This window comes from Microcaecilia unicolor, chromosome 5 (assembly GCF_901765095.1).
Source record: "Microcaecilia unicolor chromosome 5, aMicUni1.1, whole genome shotgun sequence".
NCBI classification, from domain to species: Eukaryota; Metazoa; Chordata; class Amphibia; order Gymnophiona; family Siphonopidae; genus Microcaecilia; species Microcaecilia unicolor.
In genome coordinates this window covers 44,096,557-44,116,891 of record NC_044035.1, presented here as the reverse complement: position 1 = coordinate 44,116,891, position 20,335 = coordinate 44,096,557, and the positions used below count along the sequence as shown (strand labels likewise).

At 45.9% G+C, this 20,335-nt stretch overlaps 1 protein-coding gene across 1 annotated transcript in view; it reads right to left on the bottom strand.

Annotated features, from left to right (window-relative positions):
• KAZALD1 (Kazal type serine peptidase inhibitor domain 1) overlaps positions 1-20,335 on the bottom strand; it is a 68,634-nt gene that overhangs the window by 2,621 nt on the left and 45,678 nt on the right. The gene's annotated exons all lie outside the window — the stretch shown is intronic.

The following is a 20,335-nucleotide window of genomic DNA, read 5'->3' as shown; positions in this document are numbered from 1 at the left end:
CCTAACCTCTTTAGCCTTTCCTCATATGGGAGCAGTTTCATCCCCTCTGTTAATGTTAGCATGCATAACCGAATAAACAATAATAACTGCTATATCTGAAGGCATAGTTCATTTAGGAGTGGAGGAGTGGCCTAGTGGATAGGGTGGTGGACTTTGGTCCTGGGGAACTGAGTTTGATTTCCACCTCAGGCACAGGCAGCTCCTTGTGACTCTGGGCAAGTCACTTAACCCTTCATGGCCCCAGGTACAAGTACCTGTATATACTATGTAAACCACACAGAAAGGCAGCATATCAAATCCCAGTTCCCTTTCCCTATTTCAGATTCTACATGGAATGTTGCTACTATTGGAAGTTCTAGATGGAATGTTGCTACTATTGAGATTCTACATAGAATGTTAATGTTGCTATTCCACTAGCAACATTCCATGTAGAAGCCTGCCCTTGCAGCTGCGCAGGCTTCTACATGGAATGTTGCTAGTGGAGGAGTCATCTAGTGGTTAGTGTGGTGGACTTTGGTCCTGGGGAACTGGGTTCAATTCCCACTGCAGGCACAGGCAGCTCCTTGTGACTCTGGGCAAGTCACTTAACCCTCCATTGCCCCAGGTACAAATAAGTACCTGTAGATAATATGTAAGCTGCATTGAGCCTGCCATGAGTGGGAAAGCACGGGGTACAAATGTAACAAAAAAAATTTAGGCACATCATATATTGTTTATGCATCCAGCAATGGAAATATTTATGTGTTTCAGGGTTATGGTTCTTGTAATCAGGATACATTAATGTTTAATAAACTAGAACTTCACATCTACAGATCTGGATTTAATTCTGGTTTGGTATGCAAACAAGTGTGTTTGTATTCCATAGGTCTCAACTGACTTGGTCTATTCTGGTCAGAGATGTAAATCCATTGCAGAATGAATCTGTCCTGATTTTGAGCACTTCAAAACCCCATTCTTGAACCACAAAGTGGACTGAGATAGAGAGAGCAGTGAATTATATCTGCAGCACAGTTAGAAGGAGTATGAGCATTTTGGAAATCCAGTCCACCCTTCCTTGCAGCATTTTTCTACATTTCCCCCCCCCCCCCCCCCCCCCCCACCACCACCACCACCACCATACACACACAAACTTCTAACACATTTCGTGATGCACTATAAAACTTTGCCATTCTTAAAACATTCCATACCTGCCTACCCTCTTGAATTTTCCATCTGATGGTCTTGGAGAAAGGAATACTTTCACCTACCTAAATCTTGTACCATTCAGCAACAGTGAATATAATACACATGCATCCACAGGGATTAATTTGTGTGGGAATGGGACAGAATATGACCAGAATGGTCTGGTATTTCTTTAGTCTATAAGCAGGAAGTGACATAAGAGAGAATAGAAGCCTGGTCCTTTCAGGGCCAGCTCAAGGGTATCTGCTGCCTTAGGCAAACCTTCAGCCATGCACCCAGCCAAACACCTCCAAACACTACTCACACCCCACCATAGCCAGCATCTCCCCTAACCTTCCCTCCCCTCCCCCCATAATAAAGCATCTTCCCTTCCCTAACTCTTGTGTCCAGTATTTTCCCTTCCCCCCTCCCCCCAGGTGCATTGTTCCCTCTAAGCTGAGCAGGGCTCTCCAACTGCATGTCATTTCAAGATGATATTGTTAAACTGGTTTGGATGTAGGGGATTTTCCTTCCAATCAGGGAAAAATTGTCACCCCCATTATGAGGAATAATAGAAAACCTTACCATCCTAATTCATATTATAGACTGGTGGCCTCTATACCTATCTTTTGTAAGCTCGTGGAAGATGTTGTGGCCCTTCAACTGACGAAATACTTTGATATGTATAATGTTTTGAATCCCTCACAATCAGGATTTAGGTCAAATTATAGCACTGAGATGGTAATTGGGTCACTTATTGATAACATCCACAAACTTCTTTGTGAAGGGAAGAAAGCCCTAGTGCTACAGTTTGACCAAACTAGTGCTTTTGATTTGGTAGGTCACAAAATTGTTCTTCGAATATTGGGGGAGCTGAGTGTAACTGGAAAGGTTTATAACTGGCTCTCTGAATTCTTAAAATATTATACTTATAGAGTAAAGATGGATGGTATATTATCAGAGAGATGTTGTAATTCTACCAGTGTCCCACAAGGTTCACCATTACCTCCACTACTCATTAATGTTTATATGTATTCATGAAGACATGCTCTAGAAAAGTTGGGTATTTATTTTTACAGTTATGCAGAAGACATAACAATGTTAGTTCCAATTATTTCTCAAGGTTCAACTCATTTAGTTTTACTTCATAATATTCTCAATACTTTGGAATTATGGATGAAAATGCATAAGCTTAAATTGAATTCAGAAAAAACAAAATTTCTTTTGATTAGCCGCTCTGCAGGTGAAGAGGAAAATAGTGTAAGGAATGGATCAATCAAGTTACATATCAATTTTCATCCACTATTGAGTGTTGGGGGTCTTATTGGATACTAGATTATCTTTTGAATCTCAGGTAAATACCCTCATTCAAAAAGCATTTTTTATTACATACAATCTCCAGAGGGTACGTAAATACTTTGAGCAAGACTACTTTCATCTTATGGTTCAATCTCTGTTATTAAGGGGTCCTTTTACTAAGCTGCGGGAAAAAGGGTCCTGCGGTAGCGGCGAGGGACATTTTTCCTGTGCACCAGGGCCCTTTTTATCGCAGCGGGTACAAAGCCCCTTAAAAAAATGGCCAGAAGTCCTGATGCAGTTGACGACACGATGGCCAACGTTGGTTCCTGGCATTTGAAGATGGCTCTGTGAATGCTGACTCCAATTAACGAACATCACTACAGTTTCTAAAGCTAAGTGGAACTTTATGCTACAAACTGTGTGAATGCCTTGTTTCTGCATAAGCCTTTGAAAAGAATGTTTCTATACAAGATTTTCTGAAAGCATATTTGCTATTGAAAGAGATTTTGCATCCTCGGGCAGGAATGTTTTTTTATGTCAATGATTAATGTTTAGCCATAATTTGACGTTACAGCTTCTTATGGGTTTTATCCCTAGAAGCTCTTTGAGGTATTTTCCTTCCTGACCCAGGTATTTGTGACATTGTTTGGTTTCTATTATATTTTTGGGAGAACTATATTTAGTTTTGGATAGTTAGTATAACTTCCAAGTTCTCACCACATTGAATGTCTAGTTGATTCCATTTTATTTTATTTTTTTACAAAAATTTAGGAATACTATAACCAAGACTTTATTTATCTGCCCTTCTTTAAAGATTTTGAAAAGTCTAAAGTTAATAGATTATCTTTTTTTCATTTCAAGCTGCTCATCTTGATAATGAGATTCAATCTTTTCTATTTTCCGCTACAAGTTACTTATATTTTCAAAAAGAAGTTAAAACCATTTAATGAGGAAGTAGATCTTGAATTATTTAAGTACATAAGTACATAAGCATCGCCATGCTGGGACAGACCAAGGGTCCATTGAGCCCAGCAACCTGTCACCGACAGCGGTCAAAAGAACAAGCAATTTGTCCCGCCCATCCTAGAAATACTGTATTCCCTCGTCCATTCAATAACATTCTATGGCTTTTTCCTCCAGGAAGCCGTCCAACCCCTTTTTGAAGTCCGCTAAGTTAACCGCCTTAACCACCTTTTCCGGCAGCGAATTCCAGAGTTTAACTACGCGTTGAGTGGAGAAATATTTCCTCCGATTCGTTTTAAATTTACCACACTGCAGCTTCATCGCATGCCCCCTTGTCCTAGTATTTTTGGAAAGCGTAAACAGACGCTCCACATCGACCCGTCTCATTCCACTCATTATCTTATAGACCTCTATTATATCTCCCCTCAGCCACCTTTTCTCCAAGCTGAAGAGCCCCAGCCTCTTAACCTATCCTGATAGGGAAGTCGTCCCATCCCCTGTATCATTTTTGTCGCCCTTCTCTGCACCTTTTCCAATTCCACTATGTCTTTTTTGAGGTGCGGCGACCAGAATTGAACACAATACTCGAGGTGTGGTCTTTTAGGGCCCTCAGCAAACTTTTACTTGGGGGCTCTGTATTTAAACGTTTGCCACAATTATAGCCAATCTGGTCTTATTGAGATGCACAAATTAAGGGGCCCTTTTACTAAGCCACATAGGGTGCCTACATGCGCCCAATGCACGTCAATTCTGAATCACTGCCTAGCTAGACTGGATGGACTGTACAGGTCTTTATCTGCCGTCATTTACTATGTTACTAGGTTACTGCGTGGCCCATGCAGTAATTTCATTTTTGATGCACATCCACTACGCATGCCAGAAAATATGTTTTATTTTCTGGCACGCAGCGAAAATCGGGCAGTAACTCCAATGACACACATAGGCAATTATTGCACAGTTAATGCGAGAGACCTTACCGCTGGCGGTAAGGTCTCAGACCCAAAGTGGACACACACCAATTTTTATTTTGCCACATGTCCATTTTTGGCAAAAAAAAAATTTTTAAGGCTTTTTTTTACACGCGCGCTGAAAAATGGATCTACGCGCGCCCAAACACACACACCTACACTAGTGCAAGCCACTTTTCAGTGCACCTTAGTAAAAGGACCCCTCAGTACTGCGTGCGTTTGGGAATGAGACAGCTCACTTCTGTCCTGGTCCCACCTCTTCTCCCCACTTTCTTTTTGCCTACGAGTTAAACCGTTTACATATATAAATGTGACCCACTGAGCGAAAAGGTACATAAAGTGGGGTTACAAATAACAGAGATAAAGACTATAAAAGTTTGCAGAGGCAACTTTCATTTTCAAAGTTTTGTGTAGTATAAGGTCAGTAGAATGAGGCGTGCGATTTTCACAACTTTGATGTTTTTCATGTTCTATAGCTTAAAAACTGTAGGTACCTAAAGTAGGGTGTGTGATTTCCTGGGTTAATTACTTTCTTATTGATAAATATTTCTCATTTTTTAAAGACATACTTAGTACATACCTGACGCTGAAATTTGACAGGATTATGCAGTTGGTATCGCTCTATCTTGTGGTATAAATAAGTCACATACCCCACTTTTGGTACCTTTTTGCTCAGCAGGTCATAAATACACACGGATCTACAGAATAAAATGCATCATCTGAAAATATTTGGAAGAAAGCAGATACCATTAGGGAAAGGGGGTGGGATTTGATATACCGCCTTTCTGTGGTTACAATCACAGCAGTTTACATATATACAGGCACTTATTTTCCACCTGGGGCAATGGAGGGTTCAGTGACTTGCCCAGAGTCACAAGGAGTTGCAGTGAGAATTGAACTCAGTTCCCCAGGATCAAAGTCCACTGCACTAACCACTAGGCTACTCCTCCTCTGGCAACATTCCATGTAGAAGCCTGCACTTGCAGATCAGCAATGCGACCGTGCAGGCCGCGTTGCTGATCTGAGGGCAGGCTTCTACATGGAATGTTGCTAGTGGAATAGCAACATTCCATGTAGAATCTCAAATAGTAGCAACAGAATCTCAATAGTAGCAACATTCCATCTAGAATCTCAGCTAGGGAAAGGGAAATGGGACTTGATATACCGCCTTTCTGAGGTTTTTGCAACTACATTCAAAGTGGTTTACATATATTCAGGTACTTATTTTGTACCAGGGGCAATGGAGGGTTAAGTGACTTGCCCAGAGTCACAAGGAGCTGCAGTGAGAATTGAACTCAGTTGCCACTGCACTAACCACTAGGCTACTCCTCCACTAGCAACATTCCATGTAGAAGCCTGCCCTTGCAGATCAGCAATGCGGCTGCACAGGCTTCTGTTTCTGTAAGTCTGACGTCCTGCACGTATGTGCAGGATGTCAGACTCAGAGAAACAGAAGCCTGCACAGCCGCGTTGCTGATCTGCAAGGACAGGCTTCTACATGGAATGTTGCTAGTGGAATAGCAACATTCCATGTAGAATCTCAAATACTAGCAACATTCCATGTAGAATCTCAAGTAGGGAAAGGGAAATGAGACTTGATATACTGCCTTTCTGAGGTTTTTGCAACTACATTCAAAGCGGTTTACATATATTCAGGTACTTTTTTTTCCACCTGGGGCAATGGAGGGTTCAGTGACTTGCTCAGAGTCACAAAGAGCTGCATGAACCATTAGGCTACTCCTCCACTCCATTACTATTAATTCAGGCTTGTTTGTTTAGAGAGATTATGGAGGCTGTTTTACAGGGGTTCTGCAGTAGTGCCATGTGTAAATAGCGAGTTTAGAAAAACCATTAGCTTACCCATGTACTGTATATCCACATCATACACAGTTGTACAGGGGGTGTTTTCTGGATGTAGTTTGGGTGGACCTGAAAAGTATGTGTGCATTTCCTATATTGTACTGGCAATACATGCATAATTTAAATATTTACCTATCAGCAGATATAACTCCTCTGTGTCACGCTTCAATGTCAGCTAAGCCTTTATTTAGACTTAGACTTTGGAGGAATGATTGATGGAGCAATTTTGGTTACCTCTCTGGTGTTTAAACCGCCTCACATTTCTGAAGTAGGCTTTTAGAGGTCAGCTGCTTACGTGGCTCTCCTTGGACATCCAGATTTGTGAAAGTTGGCCCTGCTCCTAACAGGAAAAGGTTCTTACATTAAGCCTATTTCATAAAGGCAACATATATGCCTATGTGCCTTCATGAATTAAGCACCCAGAAGCAGCCTCTGTATTATGAAAACTGCAAGGCACACATTTACCCCCAAATTCTATAAATGCATGCCCAATTTGTGCATGCAATTTAATTGAGTAACGAGCCAAGTAGCGCCAATAATTGGGTGTTAACAATCAATCACTGATGCTAATTCACAATTTGAATTTTCATGTGCATGATCATCTTGCTAGACGATATTCTATAAAGATGCATGTGTAAAGTTTTCAGCATGCAACTGAAAAGGGAGAGTGGCCATTAGAGGGGCATGATCGAGTAAGGGATGTTCACTAAAGATGAACACAGTATTAGAGAACACGGGAGATTCCTGCCCATTTTAGGTACACGGATTTACACCAGTTTTCATCTGGTGTAAATTTGGGGGCAGATTCCGGCACTAAGAGTTAATATATAAACAGTGCCCAGTTCGGAGTGCCGTTTACAGAATAGCACTCATTTATTTTGGTGCCCAAATCTGGGCACCTTTTACTGAATCTAGTCCTTCCTATACCCCTGCTCCAAAAATGGTATAATATATGCAAGTACCCTACACATGTACTCCCATACTTTATAGAGTATGCACTTACATTGCAAAATGCAATTCTGAACCCTGCTCGACCCTAACTACAGCTCCAAGAATGACCTCATGCACTGTGAACGTAAGTAAATGCCATCTTGCCACAGACACCTATATGTGAGCACACTGCTGCCTAATTTTATATAGAGACCTTGAGAATCCTGCAGCAGTGCTTGCAGAAAATCCCACAGGCTCTACCAATAGCAGTGCAAGTCAGAATTTTCAATGACATCACTAGTTGCTGGGAGGAAACATTACACTTTTGCCCTTTCACCCTTGAACAGATTCTAGAAGGCAGCAGTGCCCCCTGTGGCCAGTGTTCTAATCAGGGAAGGAGTTCAGTTTTGTAGGGAGTATAGAACTCAGTCCAGAATTCAAACTGCCCAATATGTACTACTACTACTACTACTATTTAGCATTTCTATAGCGCTACAAGGCATACGCAGCGCTGCACAAACATAGAAGAAAGACAGTCCCTGCTCAAAGAGCTTACAATCTAATAGACAAGAAATAAAGTAAGCAAATCAAATCAATTATTGTGTACAGGAAGGAGGAGAGGAAGGTAGGTGGAGGCGAATGGTTACAAGTGGTTACGAGTCAAAAGCAATGTTAAAGAGGTGGGCTTTCAGTCTAGATTTAAAGGTGGCCAAGGAAGGGGCAAGACGTAGGGGCTCAGGAAGTTTATTCCAGGCGTAGGGTGCAGCGAGACAGAAGGCGTGAAGTCTGGAGTTGGCAGTAGTGGAGAAGGGAACAGATAAGAAGGATTTATCCATGGAGCAGAGTGCACGGGAAGGGGTGTAGGGAAGGACGAATGTGGAGAGATACTGGGGAGCAGCAGAGTGAGTACATTTATAGGTTAGTAGAAGAAGTTTGAACAGGATGCGAAAACGGATAGGGAGCCAGTGAAGCAACTTGAGGAGAGGAGTAGTATGAGTAAAGCGACCCTGGCGGAAGACGAGACGGGCAGCAGAGTTTTGAACCGATTGGAGAGGAGAGAGGTGACTAAGTGGGAGGCCAGCAAGAAGCAGATTGCAGTAGTCTAAACGAGAGGTGACAAGGGTGTGGATGAGGGTTTTGGTAGAGTGCTCGGAAAGAAAGGGGCGGATTTTACGGATGTTGTAAAGAAAGAAACGACAGGTCTTGGCAGTCTGCTGGATGTGAGCAGAGAAGGAGAGAGAAGAGTCAAAGATGACCCCAAGGTTTCGAGCCGAGGAGACAGGGAGAATGAGAGAGCCATCAACAGAAATAGAAAACGGGGGGGGGGAGGGGGGAATGTAAAGGGAAATTACCGCTGTAACGGCATCTATCCAGCTATCTGGCGATATTAGGCGCCGCCGGTTAGCAGCTTAAAGATAGCCAGTTATAGCATGTGATTTTCATCGCGGAGCCAGCTAAGCCACCACAACAGCCCGGCTATCTCCCACAGTCTGAATATCAGGGCCAAAGTCTATAGCAGCAATACCATAAACTGGCACCTTGTCACAAAGAGGCACGTTTAACACCAATTCTATTATGGCTTAAGGGTTTGTCTAAGTCATTATAGAATAGTAGCAAAAACTGCATTGGTGCACGAAAAAGTTAGGCACACCTACTTATGATTGGTCAATGGCTGGCAGAAGTGAGCACATCTAAGTGCACCGTGCGATGCGTGCAACTATTTATATTCTATAAATGGCTTCTATCGCATCACAACACGCCCATGCTCCCTCCATGTACACCCTCCCGACAGCTGAAAACACACTCATTATAAAATAGTGCCTATCACTTACGCAGATAACTGCCAACTACTGGTGCCAATCATGCTAGTAAATGCTAGTATTCTATGAAGTAGGCATGCTATTGGTACCTAAACTGAGGCACCAGCATAGAGAATTGGCTTTCATGCAGTGACGATCCTAGCCTGCATGACACCCGGGGTGGATCGCCAATGCACCCCCCTCCCAGCGAAATGACACCCCCCCGGGTGCACGCCGCTGCGGGGGGGTGCTGCGGCGCGCGCCTGTCAGCTGAGTTCGCTAACTTCGCTGCAGCTCCCTCTGCCCCAGCCGGAACAGGAAGTAACCTGTTCCGGGGCAGAGGGAGCTGCAGCGAAGTTAGTGAACTCAGCTGACAGGCGCGCGCTGCGGCACCCCCCAGCGGCGTGCACCCGGGGCGTACCGCCCCCACCGCTCCCCCCCCCTTGGTACGCCACTGCTTTCATGTCTTAAGTTTTGCCTTCCTACCTCTGACCACACATATGAAAAGAGAACCCTCCAGCCTAGAGATCTAGCCAACAGTTTTAGGTTATAGAGACACCCAATCACCCTAATTAGGTCTAGGAGAAGTCTAGGAAAAGATACAGTAGAGGCCAACTGAATTTTGGTTTCGACACCAACACTGACCCGAAATCTAGGTTTGGTTTTCAGCCGAAAATGTATGTTTATTATTGGCCAAAATCAAACCTCTGTCTCTCCCTTCTCTCCCTCCCCCCCTGAGATTGCTCTCCCGTGTTGCCCCCCGCCACCCGACCACTCCTCGGGCCTACCTTAGTGAAGTCCTGGTGGTCTAGTGGCCTCTTTGAGGGCAGGAACAGAACCCACTCGTTCTTGCTCTGTACACTGCTCCAAACCAAATGGCTGGCTGGTTCCAATCGGAATATGGCTGCCAGGACCTTCCATGGCAGTCGCAGCAGACATTTGGCTTGGAGCAGCGTACAGTAGGCCTGGGGAAAACCTACAGGTGGTAAGGCAGGAAGGGGGAGGCGCGGGAGAGTGATTGCCAGGGGAGGAGGCTTTGCCGCTGGGAGGAATAGGGGGTGCAGTTTGTTTCAGTTTCTGCCAAAAATGAGCAGCCAATTTTGGTCACAGATTCACAACTGAAGATCCTAGGCTCAGTCAGCAATCTGAAGCCACTTACGTTCTATGCTGTACTTGGGCTAGTGGGAACAAGAAACCGGCTCAACCAATCTTAGAACTTGAGAGAGAGAGAGAGAGAAGTTGGACTGGACCATCATCCAGAGGCTGAGGGAAATATAAGAAGCACTTACAACAATCAGCTTCCTAAGAATACCACCTCCACCCTGGTCCAGCCTGTCATCTAAATTGCCTGGCTGCTTTTTTCGGTGTCACATACTATGTTACTTTATTCAAAGTCTCAGGAACTCTGAAGACTCCAACACTGCTAATCTCAAATGCTGATTATTGTCGATAAGGTACCTAGCTGATATTAAATGCTACACTGTTCTAGAAGAGAGTTGTATAGAGATTATCCACCTATTCTCACCCAGAGAAACAGATGAGAAAACAAATATTCTTGCCTAATGCTTCTGCCAAAATAGTAGCCACTGTTGTTATTGTGTCCCATTTATTTTCTGACAAAGATTATAGTGAACAGGTCGGTTCCAAATGGATCTGCTGTAGTGGTCTAACTTATTGAATGAGAAAATAAAGAGCAGCATGTGTGATAATTGCCTCTGGCCTCCTGGTGCATGCTAGTCCCGGCCCTGGTCCCAAACTATCAAGTTACCATTTATGTATGGGGGATGCTCCTATTCCTAGCATACACTAGGCATCCACCTAGGTGAACTAATAAAAACATTGGCTACATTTATACAAGGCCTTTTTCACATGTAAAACAAGCTTTACATGTAAATAAACTTTTCTAAGATTATGCCCTGTGGTAACCAAGCCAGCTACTTAAACATGAAAGTGTCACTAATAACATGTTCAAAGCACTGTATGATGCCACACTTTTTTTTAAGTTATTTTGTTTTGGGGATTTTTTGTTTTGTTTTTTGTTTTTTTTCAAAATGGATGTGCCCTTTCTGTATGTGCTACAAATTGCATGTGTATTTCCCACGGCCTTATATGTATTTACAAAAGGCTCCATAATCAGTAATCCTTTTGTAAAATACTCACCCCCACCCTCCTCCCCGATATTCAAAGCTATTTAGGTTGCCAGGAATGGCTCCTGGCCAGTTCAATAGTACTTAGCTGGCTAAGCGCTGATATTCAGCATGAGATAGCTGGTTGTCTCCACTGAATATTAGTCCTTAGCGCATAGCAGCTAACCAGCTATATTGCATGATATAACCAGCTAGCTGCAAATATTCAGCGATGTCAGGGCTGCCGATAGGGGGCGGGGCAAAATTCCCCAGGCCCGAGCCTCCAAGGGGGGCCCGGCCCCAGGGTCTCTCTCTCTCTCTCTCCTGCTCCTGACAGCAGGGGCGCCGAGAGGGGGGGACAGGGGGGACAAAATTCCCGATGTCCGGGCCTCCAAGGGGGGGGGGGCTGGCGCTGCAGTCCCACCCACCACTGCCACCGGGCCCCTTCCACCCGAATCCCCGCCAGCAGAAGTGCTGTCTTCTGTCTCCGGCGTGCGCGGCCCACACAGACGCGCTCCTCTCAGCTGATCTTCGCTGTACTCTGCAGGGTTTCTGTGCATCTGACCGAGGTTTGGGTGGAAGGGGCCCAGCCCGGTAGCGGAGGTGGGTGGGACTGTGGCGCCGGGCCCCCCTCAGGGGGGGCGGTGACAACCTGGGGGGGTGGCAGTGGGGGCAGTGCCAGGGGCCCGGGGCGGCCCTGTCTCTCGGCGGGCCTGCCTGACAGGACCCGAGTGATCACGTCCTGACAAGAGCAAGAGAGAGAAAATTCTGGCACCGGGCCCCCCTTGGAGCCTGTGGAGGACCTGCAGCTGCTTTTTCCCTCAGGCTGGCGCATGCTTGGTTTTGAAACTGAGCATGCACCACATGAGATAAAAAGCAACCACAGGGGCAGGCAATGCGGAAGAGGAAAGAGCAGCACTGGAGGAAGACCTTTTCTGCTGGCAGGGCCTCGGGATCCCTACCAGTCAAGGCATTTGCCATTCTGGTGGGTGGGGGTTGGCAGCGGCAGCGATCCTGGAGAAGGGCAGCGGTCCTGCCCCAGGCCCGGCGGCAGTAGCCCTGCCCCTGGCCTAGCTCAGTCTCTCTGCGACCCTGAGCGAAGTTTAGCAGCCGAATTGGATCACATAAATAGAAGGGCTATTTTTAGCCGCTATAAACTTAATATTAATATTAACACACACACAAACAAAAACAGATATTCAATGCTGGTCACCGAAATGGCTCAGCCCCAATCACGGCACTTAGTCGACCTGCCTCCCACGGGCGGAATATCAGCCTCTCTGTGCATTGCAAATGTCCAGGCTTGAATGTCTTTTATTCCGCCTTAATGACCCATGCAAAATTGGGTTTCACGCATTGCTAAGGACCATTTAACTTTTTTTCTGAGGTATATTATTACTAGATATTTGCTCCTTTAGAAAGACTTACTAGCCGGGCTCTGTAATAGTGGAATTTGATCCCAGTTCTAGAGAAACCTATTTGAACTCTACAGAAGCATAGCTCAGGACAATCTTTCCCTACTTGTTAAAGGTTGCTCTGAGACATAACAGAGACACTGTGATAATTCATAATTTCATAAGCACTCAAAACGTTTTCACCGAAAAAAAAAATGACAATCATTTCTTTCATGATGGGAATCTGATCCATTTGCTCTTAGTTACACTAGTTTTAAGGGGTGCTTTTTAATCCAATTTTGTGAGTCATTTGGGAAAACATTAAAGATCACATTACAATAAGAAACCATCTTTCAGCCAGAGATAACACTGTTGTGCTTGCCAGCCCTTCTCTGCAGTTTTAATGATTCTGCTGCCTTTAACCTACATGAGGTTCATTAAAAAGGGCAATTAAAAAGCATCAAAAACCTATTTACTTTTCTCTGCAGCCTCTGGCAATGTGTCAAAACTGCCAGAGAGAGACTACGGACGGACGTGTATACAGTACTGAAACCTTAGCAATGGCTGGCAATAAAATTTTATTAAGTTCTAAATTAAACTTCCTTGAGAATCACAGAAAATAAGAATGGGTTAAAATGGTCCAAGGGGGTGAAAGGAGAGGTGAATGTTAACACTGTTCCAGGAAGATACCCCTCCCCCCTTATCCCAATTCCTAAGCATAGGATAAAGGGGATGTTAGGCAGGAAACAACCTCAAGGTGGCGCTCATGCATTCAGCAGTAGAAGGAGAGCAGTCATATGCTCACTTCTTAACCAGGATAGAGAGTTCTTTGGACAAAGTAGTTCTCTACCACAGAACGGACTTCTATAAAACTGCCTAGCCTATGTGTGGGTAAAGTTATTACCATGAATGCGTAATATTACCATAAAATGATTACCATAGAATGCGTTAATGCATTTTGCAGTAATTTGCCTGTCAGTGAATGCTAATTGCATGCTATTTAAATTTTTTTTAATGCTTTTGGGAGGGAGTATGTCATGGACTTGAAGTGGGTATGGAAGTGTTGTCCAGATAGCCCATTCTGATTAGCGCATGCCAACTGGATAACAAGGACTTAACATGGGAACACCTAGCACCTCCTAAGTAGGAGATAAGCGCTCCTGTGGTATTTTTCTGCAAGTCCCACATGGAAAAATTAGCATGGGGCCTGCATAAAAGAAGAAATCTTTAATATACTGTATGGGCTTAGCGTGTGGGAAGGCCCTGCATTAAAATGCACCACACCAGTATTTTAGCATGTTTTAGTAAAAGGACCCCTAAATTAGGACTGCCTTCTTTCTGTCCTAAGTTAACCAGGTATCACCACTGGATATTGGTAATGCCAAGATAACTCCCAGCTTTGCCCAGACTCAGCCTCCAGATCACCCTAATATTGCTGGATAGTGCCAAGACAATTTGCCTGGATTTTGAGCAGCTGAAAGCATTGGCGTACCAAGGGGGGGCGGTGGGGGCGGTCCGCCCCGGGTGCACGCCGCTGGGGGGGGGTGCCGCGGCACGCGCCTGTTGCCCTGTCTCCGAGTTTGCAATTCGCATGTGTTCACTGCTCCCTCTGAGTCTGCCCTGGAGGGGGTGTCATTTCGCTGGGGGGGGGGGAAGAGGTGTCATTTCACCGGGGGGGGGGGGGGTTGCGCTGCACCTGGAGGGGGGGGGCGCATCCGTGATCCGCCCCGGGTGTCAGCTAGGGTTGGAACGCCACTGGCTGAAAGAAAGTACCTCCCTCCCTAGATTTTTTTTCCTGTTTCTCAGCAACTGCTTGGAATTTCAGTTTGAAATTTTACAGCTTTACTTCCTGTTACTGTCTACATTAATGTGCGGAGTGAAATGAGATTACCTTTAAATACAGCAAAGTTACAGACTTTTTAGCATGACCACCCAGCGATTTTTGCACATTCAAAACTGTTTGCACTGTAAAACTACAATTATTTGGGGGGGGGAAAGGGGGTACCAGCTGTTAATGACATCACAGTGACTTAGGGCCCCTTTTAACAAGCTGTGGCAAAAAGGGGCCTGTGCAGGCGTGAGCACGTGGTTTTGGCACATGCCGAGGCTCTCTTTTACCGCAGCAGGTAAAAGGTAGGTCTTTCTTTTTTTTACAGAAATGGCCGTGTTTGGCCATTTCGGGAGGGAGCCCTTACCGCCACCCATTGAGGTGGCGGTAAGGGCTCCCACACTAACCCAGTGGTAACTGGGCAGCGTTACCACTGGGTACACACCGGTACTGGTGGCATAGCTATGTGGGGCCACAGGGGACTGGGCGTACAGGACATCAGACTCACAGAAACAGAACGAAGCCTTGCGCCGGAATAAGAGGACCTTGGCTGGCGGGGGTTGGGGTCCCCCGCCAGCAAAGATAGACGATGGCGGCGGCAGGGGAGGGTTAGCGGAGGGAGGGGGTCAAGAGGGTCATCGGTAGGAGGGGGTCAAAGTTGCTGTTGGTGGTGGCGGCGGTCAAAAATGGCAGAGGGGGGGGGGCTAAAATGTGCCCCCTCACCACGGGCTCTGGACCCCCCTCCTGCCGAAGTCTGGCTACGCCCCTGACCGGTACTACAAAAATAAATATGATATGACAGTGTGCTGAGGGTGGGAACTATAGCCCGATAAGCCCTCGTTGGGCATACCGCTGCATTGTAAAAGGGGCCCTTAGGCTTTTGTCTGGGACACAATGTTGGAAGCTTATTGCAAGCTCCACCTAAATCAGCAAACAATCATCAAGCTCAAGGAACGACTGCAGATGATCCGGGACAACCTGCCATAGGGACTGATCGACCAGGCTCTTAAGAACTTCTCCAAGTGACTGAAGGCTTCTGTTCAAGCTGGGGGTGGACACTGAGCATTCACAATGACTGTGAAATTCTGACACTATCATTTCAATGACATTAGTTTACTGTGGTTTAGTTCAAACATTTTTAATGCACAAAAATTGCTAGGTACTAATGCTAAAATGTCAGTAACACCAACATAGCTTAAGATAATTAAATGTTGTTTAAATCTATGATGACTAATTAAGCACAAAAAAATGTCTCGTTGAAATTCAAAGCGGCTGCTGAGAAAACAGCAAAAAAACTCTAGGAGGTTACTTTTTTTTAAGATTAGAAAGATAGATAGATAGATAGATAGATAGATAGATAGATAGATAGATAGATAGATCGATCTACTATTCCTGCCTGCAGGTAAAAACATTGCTGATGGTTCTTTGAGTTTGTGTAGAGCTCAGGATTTATTATTTTGTTTTGACCTCTGACCAGGGGCGTAGCCACGTGGGGCCACGGGGGCATGGGCCCCCACAGATTTAGTCCTGGCCCCCTCTACTTTCGACCCCCCCCCTCGCCGACCCTCCCCGCCACTTCCGAACCGCCACCGCAAGGTACCTTTGCTGGCGGGGGGTCCCCACCCCCCGCCAGCTTTAGTCTTGTTCAGCGCCGGTCTCCGGTGCATTCACTGATCTGTGCTGTGAGTCCTGACGTCCAGCACGTGCAGCGACAGGGGGGGGGTCGGCAGCTGGGGGAGGCGGGTTAAAATGTGCCCCCCCCATCTTGGGCTCTGGACCCCCTTCCCGCCGAGGTCTGGCTACGCCCCTGCTGCTGCTGCTCTTTGTTGCCCCTCAGAAGCTGCTGCCCGCAGGCGATCGCTTAGTCTTGCCTAGTGGTTAAGCCGGCCCTGTTCCCTAGAGATCTGTTTGTGCTCTAGGGTCCAATATAGTATGTGCAGTGCTGTGTTTTCCAAAGATAGGGGTGCTGTTTTTGCATGATTCTTACATGAAGCACACATAAGCCGCGGTCACAGCATTTTTTTTCCCTCACCAGCCTTGCAGGACATAAATTCTTGGAGCCACAGATGCACTGCTTCAAAACTGTAAGAAAACTATCACAGAATTTTTGCAGATGTTTTGCACTGTTTTTGTCCATACGTTAATCTAATGTCTGGGGCCTGTATCCTAAAGGATTTCTCCCATTTTGTTTCTATAGGGAAATGATTTATGGGTATCTTGAATTCTTAAACTTGGTTTAATGGAATAATATAGAGGGCTAGGGTTACTAACTGACCCCAGATCTTCAGTACAGACTGATCCAGTGCTGGTTTTATACCACTCCATGCAGGGACTGGCGTCTTGTTTTTCTAATTAATACAATAGGAACTGCAGTGGAGAGATAGGCCAGTGGTTAGAGAAGCTGACCGACAACCAGTGAAGTCTGACTCAAATCCTGCTGCTGTACCCTCTGAGTTTGGGCAAGTCACTTAACCCTCTATTAGCTCAAGTACAGATGTGAAAGGCGATTCAATAACTGTGAGCTTGTAATTATGTGCACGGTAGAGGTCGCCAAAAATTACACACACAAATTTAGGCACATTTCCCATTTGCACATGCAATTTAATAAAATACTGAGCCAATTTGTGCCAATAATTAGATTCAATTGGGGCCAACACACATAAAGTTAGGCGCAGGATCCGCACCTAAAATTTACGTGCAGTCAAAAAAAGAGGGTGTGGAAATGGGAGGATCATTGACATTTTGGGGCAGAACGGGGGCATGATTTTGAGTTATACATGTAATTAAAGAATAATGGAAAGGGAAATGGGACTTGATATAGTGCCTTTCTGAGGTTTTTGCAACTACATTCAAAGTGGTTTACACACATTCAGGCACTTACTTTGTACCAGGGGCAATGGAGGGTTAAGTCACAAGGAGCTGCAGTGGGAATTGAACTCAGTTCCCCAGGATCAAAGTCCACTGCACTAACCACTAGGCTACTCCTCCACTAGCAACATTCCATGTAGAAGCCTGCCCTTGCAGATCAGCAATGCGGCCATGCAGGCTTCTGTTTCTGTGAGTCTGACGTCCTGCACGTACGTGCAGGACGTCAGACTCACAGAAACAGAAGCCTGCGCTGATCTGCAAGGGCAGGCTTCTACATGGAATGTTGCTAGTGGAATAGCAACATTCCATGTAGAATCTCAAATAGTAGCAACAGAATCTCCAATAGTAGCAACATTCCATCTAGAATCTCCAATAGTAAGCAACATTCCATCTAGAATCTCAAGTAGGGAAAGGGAAATGGGACTTGATATACTGCCTTTCTGAGGTTTTTGCAACTACATTCAAAGTGGTTTACATATATTCAGGTACTTACTTTGTACCAGGGGCAATGGAGGGTTGAGTGACTTGCCCAGAGTCACAAGGAGCTGCAGTGGGAATCGAACTCAGTTCCCCAGGATCAAAGTCCACTGCACTAACCACTAGGCTACTCCGCATGTAAATTTAGAGAGAATGTGCAGGACATGGGCATGTCTCCCATTTATACAAGTAACTTACAGACAGGGATGCTGAGAGACAAAGCTGGGCCTGTGGCAAACAAATTTGAGAGTGCCCCCCCCCCCCCCCAGTCCTCGGGCCCCCCACCTGGCAGTAGCTTACTGCTCACTCGGTCTATCTTCTGCTCCTGCATGCTGGGTTATGGCATTAACTCTGCTGTGCCAGCCACGGGTCCTTCTTCCTGCTATGTGTCCTCCCACCTAAGCAGAAACAGGAAGTACTCCACATAGGATGTGGGACGTAGCCAGCAGAGCAGAATTAACCAATAAAGCAATACCTCAGCACACAGGAGCAGGAGATTAATCCAGCCTTCTGCCTGTGCCTGCCATCAAAAGCCTGAAAAAAAGTGGCTTTTCTATTGCCAGTGCCAGGCCCCTCTTGGAGGCTGGGCCCGGGGGAATCTTGCCCCCCCCCCCCCCCCCATCAGCGACTCCGCTTACAGAATACTGTAAGTTACATGTGTGACATGTTGTGCTTAGACATGCCCATTTATGCCTGCCAACTGACCTGGTGCAAATGAGCATGCAAGGTTTACGGTTCAAGGGTGCATTTATTTGATTAACCGCCTAAGGCCAAGCCATCAAAGCGGTGTACAGGTTCAATATTATTTCACAGTGGAAAATAATTATAATAGGAAAGAAGCAGAAATTTTCCTGAGCCCTGCCATGCTCCACAGGTCCCAGTGATCAACAGCTGTCCAGCTGCCCCAAGTAGGAAGCCTACTTTATACATTAAATGCTTGATGAAACAGGGGCATAGCCAGACAACAGATTTTGGGTGGGCCTAGGCAAGAAGTGGGTGGGCACCAAGTCCCTCCCCCCCCCCCCCCCGGCACCACCACCACAAAATAATATCTCAGCTGGCGAGAAAACGCTTCTTTCCATCTTGGCAGTCTGCAACAGGCATGCGCCGAAGACTGAGCATGCGCAGGTGCCAGTATCAAGGAGAGTAGCGTTTTCATTACCATCAGGGGGAGGTCTTCAGCTGGTGGAGCTTGGGATCCCTACCAGCTACCGCTAAACGTGTGCTACTGTTGGGTGGGCCTGAAACCTAAGTGGGTGGGCTCCGGCCCACCCAGGCCCACCTGTGGCTACGCCACTGTGTTGAAACAAATATGTTTTTAACAAAACTTTAAGGGGTCCTTTTACAAAGAGGCAGTAAGCACTACCGCGTGCTTCCCGCATTCCAAAATGCACTACTATGGGGCATGTTTGGGGGGTGGACAGTAGGAGTGCTCAGTGCTAATTGGCTAGCACAGCTACATTGCTGCAAATCAACCGATTAGTGCATGGTTAGCATGTGACCCCTTTCTGCATACTAAATAGGTGTCAGAAAGGCGCATGACCATTAACAGAAAAAAACTGAAACGCAGCCATTTGACAACTGCGCTAAAAATGGCCTCAGCCTGCGGGGAAACCTACGCGCTAATCATAGCACATGGCCCCTTTTAATGCAGCTTAGTAAAATGGCCCCTAAATGAGAAAAGTGAAGCCTCTGTTCAAACTGACAGAGGAAGGACATTCCACATTGTGGGCTCTACAATAATTTACATAATGTACAGAAAGAAATATTTCGGAATGAAGGGACATTTAGTAAATGTTGTTGGCTTGAACATAGGGCCTGAGCTGGGTTATATGGAGGGGCATAATCGAATAGGGACGACCATCTCTAAGGGCGTCCATCTCTAAAGACGTTCCGGCGAAGGGGCAGGGAAACCCATATTATCGAAACAAGATGGACGTCCATCTTTTGTTTCAATAATACGGTCGGGGACGCCCAAATCTCAACATTTAGGTCAACCTTAGAGATGGCCGTCCCTGGTTTTCAGCCATAATGGAAACCCAGGATGCCCATCTCAGAAATGACCAAATCCAAGCCATTTGGTCTTGGGAGGAGCCAGCATTCGTAGTGCACTAGTCCACCTCACATGCCAGGACACCAACCGGGCACCCTAGGGGGCACTGCAGTGGACTTCACAAATTGTTCCCAGGTACATAGCTCCCTTACCTTTGGTGCTGAGCCCCCCCCCCCAAATAAAAAACTCACTCCCCACAACTGTACACCACTACCATAGCCCTTAGGGATGAAAGGGGGAACCTACATGTGGGTACAGTGGGTTTTGGGTAGGTTTTGGGGGGGCTCACATTTACCACCACAAGTGTAACAGGTAGGGGGTGGGCCTGGGTCCGCCTGCCTGAAGTGCACTGCACCCACTAAAAACTGCTCCAGGGACCTGCATACTGCTGTGATGGAGCTGGGTATGACATTTGAGGCAGGCATAGAGGCTGGAAAAAATGTTTTTTTAATTTTTTTTTTTTAGGGTGGGAGGGGGTTGGTGACAACTGGGGGAGTAAGGGGAGGTCATGACCAATTCCCTCCGGTGGTCATCTGGTCAGTTCGGGCACCTTTTCGAGGCTTGGTTGTGAAAAAAAAGGGACCAAGTAAAGTCGACCAAATGTTCGTG